The following is an 8,961-nucleotide window of genomic DNA, read 5'->3' on the forward strand; positions in this document are numbered from 1 at the left end:
CTGCACACGGATGAGAGAGATGATCAGAGATGAACGTGCACACAAAGCGAGCTCTCCTCTGCAATGAATGGGGGAAGGCAACCTACTTTGCAGCTGAGTCGAGTAGATGCTGGGTTCAGATTGCACCTGCTAAAAAACCCCTGTCTACAGCTTGCAAATTCTTTGCTGGCTGCAATGAATCCCTTCAATCCCCAGGCCCATGGTGAAACACTTGGCAGGACAGAAATCCCTCTGAGACACAGACAGGCAATATCTCCCAAGGATTCAGAGGTTCCCGTTTATGTTTTTGTGTGCCACGGATTTATTACAAATGAGCCCAATCCCAAACAGTCATTTTCTAAGATGTTTTGAAACAGGATATTATTGGAGAAGTTTCTGCCTGATGTTTAGATCACACACCTGGCTGTAAAGATGAAAGCAATAAAACCAGATTGTCTATATGTGAAATACTCCTAACTTGCTCCTATGTGCAGGTACTATTATTAAGCAGAAGGCTGTAGGTCCTTTTGGCATGGATACTGTGTAGACACATACACGTAGTGCTGGTACAGAGGTTACAATCCCAAAAACATATCCTACAGCTGTCATACTGCATCTCTACACTGTTATATGAAGACAGTACACACAATGTTCAATAACATACACATAGCGCATTCAGACTTGATCAAAGCATCCCACTGTCTTTCACCAAGAATTCTGAGATGCAGTTTTTCTGGGCAGCTTTAAAGATGGACTTTAAATCAAGCACATCCCACAAGTGCTTTGCTCCCAGGGGGCTCCCCCTTCCACCTCACCTGGGGTACTCTGGAAAGATCATGCTAGTGCCTCGGGGGTGCCTAGGGTACAGCTCATCACAGCTCCCCCGTCCCTCATGCATCCAGGTTTCCTGTTGTCACCAGCTGCTTGGTGCCTTTCTGTAAGGTTGATGCCCAGATCCTGAGTCCAGCAACCTGGAATCATGCGCATACTCCTGCCTGACCTAAGATAGGTGGCTGAAAATCGGGTGCCTCAAGGATGAGGATGGCAGGTGAGTAGGGCTGTGGGATTTAACCAGATGAGGAGCTCTGTCACACTTGGCTGGTATTGGAGCATCTTTCCTGCAGCTAATGAGTGCAGCTGAGGTTAAAAACTGGCCGAGGAGCTGTGTTTTCTGCCTTAATCCATACAATCCATGATGTGGGATTGTTCTGAAGCATGTAGGATCTTATTTTATGCAATGCCCATGCTCCAGCCTTGGGGTCTGATAGTGTGATACAGTCATTAATGACTTCTTGAAAACAAGAATCCTGTCTTCCTAAGCTTTCCTCCTCAGGAAGGGTAGGCTGTCCCAAGCAATATCAAGTCAATTTACAAAAAAACCAACCCAGGGAATGGGAGAGGGAAGGATCTTCGTCTACATGAGAAAGCTGGGGCTGTTCAGCTTGCGGAAGAGAAAGCTGCATGGGAGACCTCATAGCAGCCTTCCAGTATCTGAAAATGGCCTATAAGGATGCTGGGGAGGGACTCTGCATTAGGGCACTGTGCTGGTAGGACAAGGGGTAATGGGTTAAAACTTGCACAGGGGAAGTTCAGGTTGCATATGAGGAGGAAGTTCTTTACTGTTCTATGACTGTAGGTCCAAGACTGTAGCAGCAAAACCACTTCAAGTGAAATATGTCCATCCTGATGCCTTCCATGTACACCTACCTATTCCCTCCCATTTTGGAAAGTTCGACTTTTCAGTCCATTTCAGCTCATCATCTCAAGGTCCTTTCCAACTCAAACCATTCTGTGATTCTATGATGCCATGTTCCCTGTAGGAAAATACAAATCCATATACTCTGAATGTTCATCTCTGCTGGCTCTGACCAAGCCCAGAGCAGCTAAGCCTGGCACAGGCAGGCACAGTGTGGGGGGCTGCCAGCCAGGCTCTGACAGCAGCTAGCTGGACACCAGCCCCCCTGGGATGCTATGAGCAGGACTTCTCCTTGCCAGGACAAGCAGTCCTGGCAGGAACGGAGCAACCTAGGACAGCTGATGTTACAACCATTGCAACTGTACAAGTGACAGGCAATAAAAGCTGCCAAAGCCCTCTCCAGCTTCCATGGGCAGAGAAATGAAGGTAGGGGAAAACAAAACAGCAAATAGTGCTATAGCCCTGCTGGCTGGGGAGCCCAAACCCTCCCACTGGGGCAGGCATCGCCAAGCAGCTCGGTGCAAATGGTACCAAGTCCCCAGGACACTTGGCTTTGAAAACCCTTTGGGAAAAACAAGTGCAGAGAAAGCCTGCTAAACCAAGGGAGAACAGTCACTGAACTGAGCTTGCCCATACCAGGGCCTGGTGTCTGGTGTTGGTGCCTCCACTGAGGCATTGCCACCAAGCATCTGGTGCCCAAAGCCTCCTCCTGTTTCTCTGAGTTTCACTCTCATGTGAAGGAAAGCTTCCCCATTGCTCATGGAGCAGGTCCAGAAGAGTCTGGGTCCTAGTACAGCCCCTTCAGAGCCTGGGAGACAGCAACAGTGGGGAGAAATCTCAGCTTTATCTTTCTGAAACAAACCTCAGCTTTAGTCTCAGACTTCAGCCATGTGCCTTTCATACACAATGGCCCAGGCAAACCAGCAGTCACCAGTCAGCATCAGCGAATGTCACCTGCAGCTCCGTGGCACATCCAAGACAGCCCCACTTACTGGCTGGGCAACCCCTGACATCATTACCTTTCCCTATTTTCCCAGTCGCAGCCTGTGACCTACAGAAGGAATTACTTCCTTTGCATTGAGTTGGCCACAGCAAAGCTGATGGCAGCATAAACCACAGCACAGGTTGGTCCTTGTGATCTGGGTTTCTGCTGGTGTGAGCAGGCAGCAGGCTCCTTTCAGCACCTACATCGTCTTTCTGCACGCTTCGGATCTGCCCTGTAGGACCCAGCATTTAACACAGCCCTTCTGACCTCCCTGTGGGGACTGGTCTGCTATTGCCTCTTTTTGTAGGGAAGCAGAGCATTGCTCAGTGAGGGCCGCATGAACCTGGGCAGAATTATCCTCCCTTTCTAAAGGGAAAGAAAAAACCCTATCCCCTGGGGTCTGACTGCAGCTTTCATCTTCTGGCATCCCCAGTGAAAAGGACAACCCATCCAGCAGCTCCAAACATGTGGCCAGGAAAGAAATGTGCAAGGGAAAAGCAGGAACCCTTATTAAATAGCTTGTCCAAAGATAAAACCCCAGCCATCTGCCAACTTGCCCTAGAAGTGGCACTGCCATAATAATTAGCAGAGGGAAATGTGCAGAGGTACCAGTGAAAAAAACCCATCAGTTGTTAACATTATGCACAGGTCTGCCACGAAAACAGTGGGAGGAAGGGGCCAGGGGGAAAAGCACAGAAGGGGAACGATCACAGTGCCTCTGAGGGGCAGACACTGCCAGCGGTGCAGGCCAGAAGCCTCCCTGCACACATACACCCGCTCCCGGCTGAAGTGTCACCCTATGGAGCCTGGAGGCTGAGCCTTGGCTGCTACTGCCCTGGCAGCCTCAGTGGCCGGGGCTGTGACAGCTGCTGTCTCTGTCACCCAGCTCCCCTAGAAGCATCACACTGAAGTTCCCCTCACAGAGCCGAAAAGCTGCTTTAAAATAAGACTCTTGGATTATAATTCCTAATCCCTTCATCTGCAGTACGTGCAGAGAGGGGACAGAGACGCTGGCTCTCTTCCTCTCCCTCCTGCAGGACCAAACGAGCCTTGAAGCATTTGTCTCATGAGCTGGGCAGGCAGCAACTGGAGGGGCCGCTCGGACAAGGTGCTGTGGATGCTGAGGGCAGGGAGAGGTGGAAGGGGATGTTGTTCCCCTCCATTCAAGAGTGCTCGTCCCTCTCCATCTCTTGTCCTCCTGCCCACTGAGGAGCTGTCTTTAAAGGCATGCCAGTCTGCTCTGGTGTGTGCCATGCTGTGGCTGAAAGGCGCTTGGGCTCCCTGGGGATGGGCAGAGAGCAAAGCATGGGGCTAGAACTGCCTGCACGCTGGGACACGTGGCACGGGTGCCCCCGTGTCCTGCCCCTTGTCCCCTAGTGCCAGCCCAGGGACTGACATACCTCCAAGGCTGAGTATGGGGCTTTGAAGCTACTGAGCAGATGGGAGGCAGCACTCTTTATGCAGACAGCGAGGGTTGAGTTTACATTGTAGAGCCTCATACCTGGACAAGTACAGGGCAGGTTTTGTCTGGAGATGTGTCAGCAGCACCAGCACAAAATGCGAAGGTGCTTTTCTTCATGGGGTGTTCGTGTTTTCCCAGACAGCGTGATGCAACGCAAGCAGCCCTCTCGAGCCACACAGCCTTCAAAGGGAGCAAAGCATCCAGCCAGGCAGCCGTGTCCTGCTCTGTCAGTGGCCCCCAGGCTTCTGGGAGGTGCAGTGTCCAGGAGTGCTCCCTGAGCAGGTTACCTGCCCCTCTGGCTATAGGGCCCTGTGAGGCTGATGCCCCCCGGATATCATTACACCAGCCACTGCGTTGGGTTTCCTCATCTGGAAGAAACACCTGGACCTCACAGTGTCCCTTCGAGAAAGCTCCTGTGGTGCATGAGTATGGCCAGGATGAGCCCTTCCATTGCCACTCTGCCATAGGGGCAGAGCTGCTGGCTCCCCGGGGCTGTGGTGGGGACACATGCCACCCCATGAGGGGACATGGCTGGTCCCTGGTGTCCCAGTGAAGGCTGGTGCCATTTTCTTGGCAGTGCCGCAGCATGATGCCAGGCTGTCATTTGGCATCTCCATCAGTGTCACGGCTGTCAGGTATCAGTGCAGGGAGCACTAACATCTCCTGAGCATCTCCAGATACAGACATTTCCCAGCTGACAACATCATAACGATGATAGACACGTGCTTGGCAGGAGCCCCACACAGCCCTTGGCAGTGCTGCCTCAGCCAGCACTGTGATGGGGACACCGGGAAGCCAACCCATCTCCTGCCGCCCCGCAGGTGTCTGCCCCAGGGTCGTCACCTGGAGCTCCCACATGCGCACGGCTCTGCAGCTCAAACCCCTTTATCCAAGCTTTAACAACTGCACATAGGTCCAAGACCCTTGGGATGGGCCATGGCAAACACTAAAGCCAGGGAAAACACCACATATCCACCAGGCAGCCTTCCCATCGCATGGCACTGGGGCACAGGAGGGGACACAAAAGGACCTTATGCTGGATAGGGCACCTGATGTGTTTCAGGGAGGGACAGCAGCCCCAGGGGTTGCTCCTGATGGGGTGAGCAAGCCCTGAGGGCCAGGATGGTAATGTACTGCCTCCACGCAGCTCTGAGCAGGTCTGGTGCCTGCCTGGACTTCTGACCACAAGCATCACTCCAACATACTATTAAAGAGGCAGAACGTGGAGGAATGTTGTTAAAATGCTTGGAGTGTACAGCGCTGTGGCTTTTACTTCCGCAGCGCCCTTGTTCCTCTCCATTGAGGCTATGGATGGCTGCCCATAGAGGGGAGGAAAGCATCTGACACCCGTGTTAGATGTCAGCGAAACAGCATTGAATTCCCACAGCAGGCAGAAGTGCTGTTAGCAGAGGCAGTAGGAAGCTCCCTGGAAGGAAGGAGGCATGGACCCAGCACAGGAATGACTGGATGAGCAGGAAGGGTCAGCACCCCAGCCTCTGCAAAGCCTGCCCCTCCACTCACTGCCAGACTGGCTGCCTCATCTGTCCAGTGGGTCAGGGTCGACAGGTCACTGGTGTCAAGCAGGGCTGAGGAGGAGAGAAAAGCTGGCATGGACCAGCAAGCCTCTCCCCAAAGAGAAAAGGGGAGACAGGCAAGCAAGAGGGTGCAAAGCAGAGAAGGGAGGAAGAAGTGACAAGTACCTGACCCCAGGGATGTTGTGGTGGCCAAGACTGTGGAAGGGGAGATGGTAGCCAGTCCCCACGGGATCCCTCATCTTTCAACCCTCCCTTGACATCTCTTCTCTTGCCTTTCCAAGGGCTTTGAGAGGTGCAGTGATCAGGATGGTTCTGGCACTCATGTTTTAAAAGCTAGCTGCCAGATATCATCGGTAGATTTCAGAGCTTCTAGGCTTTTTCTTCCCACCTCTGAGCTGCTCAGGTGGACTCTGACCAATACCTGGAGTTGTACAGAGAGAGGATCAGACATCAGGAGAGGAAAACCAGGCTGTATGGGCACACTGCATGGCTTCCAGGTCCAGTGTTGGCATCCAGTGCTAAACACTGCATTTCATGTGCTCAGCTCCCGAGGAAAGCAGGCAGTGTCCTTGGTCCTTGGCGAGGGCTCGTAGCCCTCAGTACAAGCAAAAACACAGTGGAAATGTCCCTCAGTGGCACAGACCCCATCCCCATTTGACCATCACTACCAGATGCAGCCAGGGTCCCCCAGTACAGGGAGAATCCCCCCAGGACAGAAGAGGGATAGTGAAAAGTTGTTCATTCAGAATGACACCAGGTTTAAGGGCAACCCCTCAATGCACAGCGCATCTGTGCCCAACACATCATTTAATAGAGTTGTGGAGAGACTACAAGCTATGCAGCGGTCAGCTAGCTGAAGCCTTACAGTGCCACATGCCATTGGTATCACATGGTGGACGTTGCGCATGTGTTTCACAACCAGCTGCCAGATGCTGGAGCACATCTGGGAGAATGGCAGCAGGAAGAGCTCCCCTCTCCTGGGGGAGAGGCTCGCACTCATATCTCCAGGGGTGAAGTGATGCTTGAGCAGCAATGGAGCAATCCTGCTTTTCCCATTGCACCCCTCAGCCCCCGCTGCTGCGGCAGAGGGTGGGGGCAATGGCATTCATTTTAGTTTTCACAGCCCTCAACAAAAAGAGGATTTTGGAGGGATTTAAGCACAGTTCCCTAAATAGCTCCTTAGAATTAAGAGTTTTCACAGGGGATTATTTCAAGAGGCTGCCTGCAGCGGGAGGATGAGGCTGGCATGTGCTGGGGAGGCGAGGGGCCAGAGAACAGGCAGGAGCACTGTAGGTGAGCACAGGGCAGTGACGTCCCCTTCTGAATCACAGCAAGGGCAAGAGGGCAGCATCCCACCCCCTGGCCATGCATGTATCCGTCTTCTCTGCTGGGCGAGCCAAAAGGAATGAGGAGCAGAGTGGCCATCAGCAGAAGGGACACATGGTGGGAGCAGCATTAAAATGGTTCTTTCACTGGCACATGCCTTGGGGCTGGTATCCAAAGCCTGACATCAAGAAGACAGCATGCAGATATGGCAGCTTTGCTGGACGTGCCCACAGTGGCACCTCTGAAGTGTGGGATGAGCTCGAGGAGCCGTCCCCATTCCTGTCTTCTCACTTAGATGGGAAGCCTGCACGCGATGGAAGTGGGAAGGCTCTTCTAGCACTAAGGATGGGATCAATTTGAAATACTGGAGAAGGGGATCAACCAGACAGAGCTTAACTAAGGGCAAATCCCTCTGTGCAACGCTATGAATGTTGGAATTTGCAGATCCAAACATTCCTGGTGGAAATTTAAATACTGCAAAACCAGGAAAGACCACAAAACCTTTCAGAACAGGCACAGCTCTGCAGAGGCTGGTGGAATATGGATTGAAATGTACAAAGAGATAACATTGCTTGGCACAGTGCTTTCTGGTGCAAAGAGGAAAAGAAGATAGCTGGAATCCCATTATAATTTTGATATTGGGATGGAAATGATGGAAATTGGTTCTTAGGGACTGGATCCTGCAAAAAGCTGAGCTCCCCATGGGGTCCTGAGCTCCAGGCTTTCAGCAGGCAGAAGGGTTGAGAGTGCACACAGCGAGAAGCTGAGCCATAGGCACAAAGGAATAAGGCTCAAGGAGAGCACATGAGAGAAGCAGGGAAGTGGGGCTTGTAATAATAGAGACAGAAATGAGGAAATAATAGAAAGCAGAAGAGAAAGGAGGGAGAGCTGTAATGTGACAATGGTGGAGACAAAGCAGGAAGAAGCAAGCTGAGGTAGATCATTTCCACTGGGCGGATGACAGAGGATGTAGCGAGGTAGGAGAATTAAAAGGAGCAGGGCAGGAGGGAGTGCAAAGGAGAAGGGCATAGGCAGGAAACTGAACAAATGGCTGTCTCATCATATATTGTTATGATGAGCAGCCTGGTTGCAGGCTAGCCCATTCTGCTACACCTGGAGTGATGTTCTGCCCCCGCCACAGGCAAGCCACAAGTCAGAGAGATGCTGGGACTAAACTCGCAGCACAGCAAATTGGAGATTTAGGGATTTCCTCTGCTACCAGGCAAGGGACTTTGCCTTCTGGACCCTACCTTCGTCACTCCCCTGGAGGAACAGTCTGGATAGCACAGCTCTTTTGAACAGTTCTCCCAGCAACTGAGCCCTTCAGATGAGAGTTTCAGAAATGACCACTGACACAGATGGGATCCACCTGACACCTGAGCTGCCCCAACGAAGTTGGAAAAATCAGGGTCTTCCATGGGTTTAAGGCCTTGCTCAAGAATTGGCTCACGAATCCTTTGCCCACCACCCACCTGCAAAGTCTCAGTCTGCATTTAAGGGGAAGGAGGTTATGTGACCTGGATGCAGAGACAAAAGTAGGTTTCTAGTAAAGATCATCACTACAGAGATCAGAGGTTAACTTCCATTTTCAACACAGATGCCCCTCTCAAAGGACATACATGTGTATAAAGAGTGGTTTCCTTTGTCTCCTAGTTCATAAAAATAGGTGTAAGTGGGATAGAAAATTTCAGCTGTACTGGTGTTGGCAATTATGGGACAAGGAAAGATGACACGTCTGTGACTGGCTGAGATTAGTTGTGATGAACGACGACTGTAGCTTTCAGTATCTGGCTTTTGGCTGTACAAGATCAAGCCTGTAAATTTGGTGTTTCCTCATGCCTGTGTAACAGCTGTGATTTTTTTGGATGCAAACACCCTAATGATCAGATGTGGGACAAGGCCTGGCATCCACAACCACTAAGAGCCAGAGTACAAATACAAACTGGTTACACACCTAAAGCAGTGCTAATCACAATGC

The sequence above is a fragment of the Lathamus discolor genome, chromosome 1, assembly GCF_037157495.1.
Source record: "Lathamus discolor isolate bLatDis1 chromosome 1, bLatDis1.hap1, whole genome shotgun sequence".
Taxonomy (NCBI): Eukaryota; Metazoa; Chordata; class Aves; order Psittaciformes; family Psittacidae; genus Lathamus; species Lathamus discolor.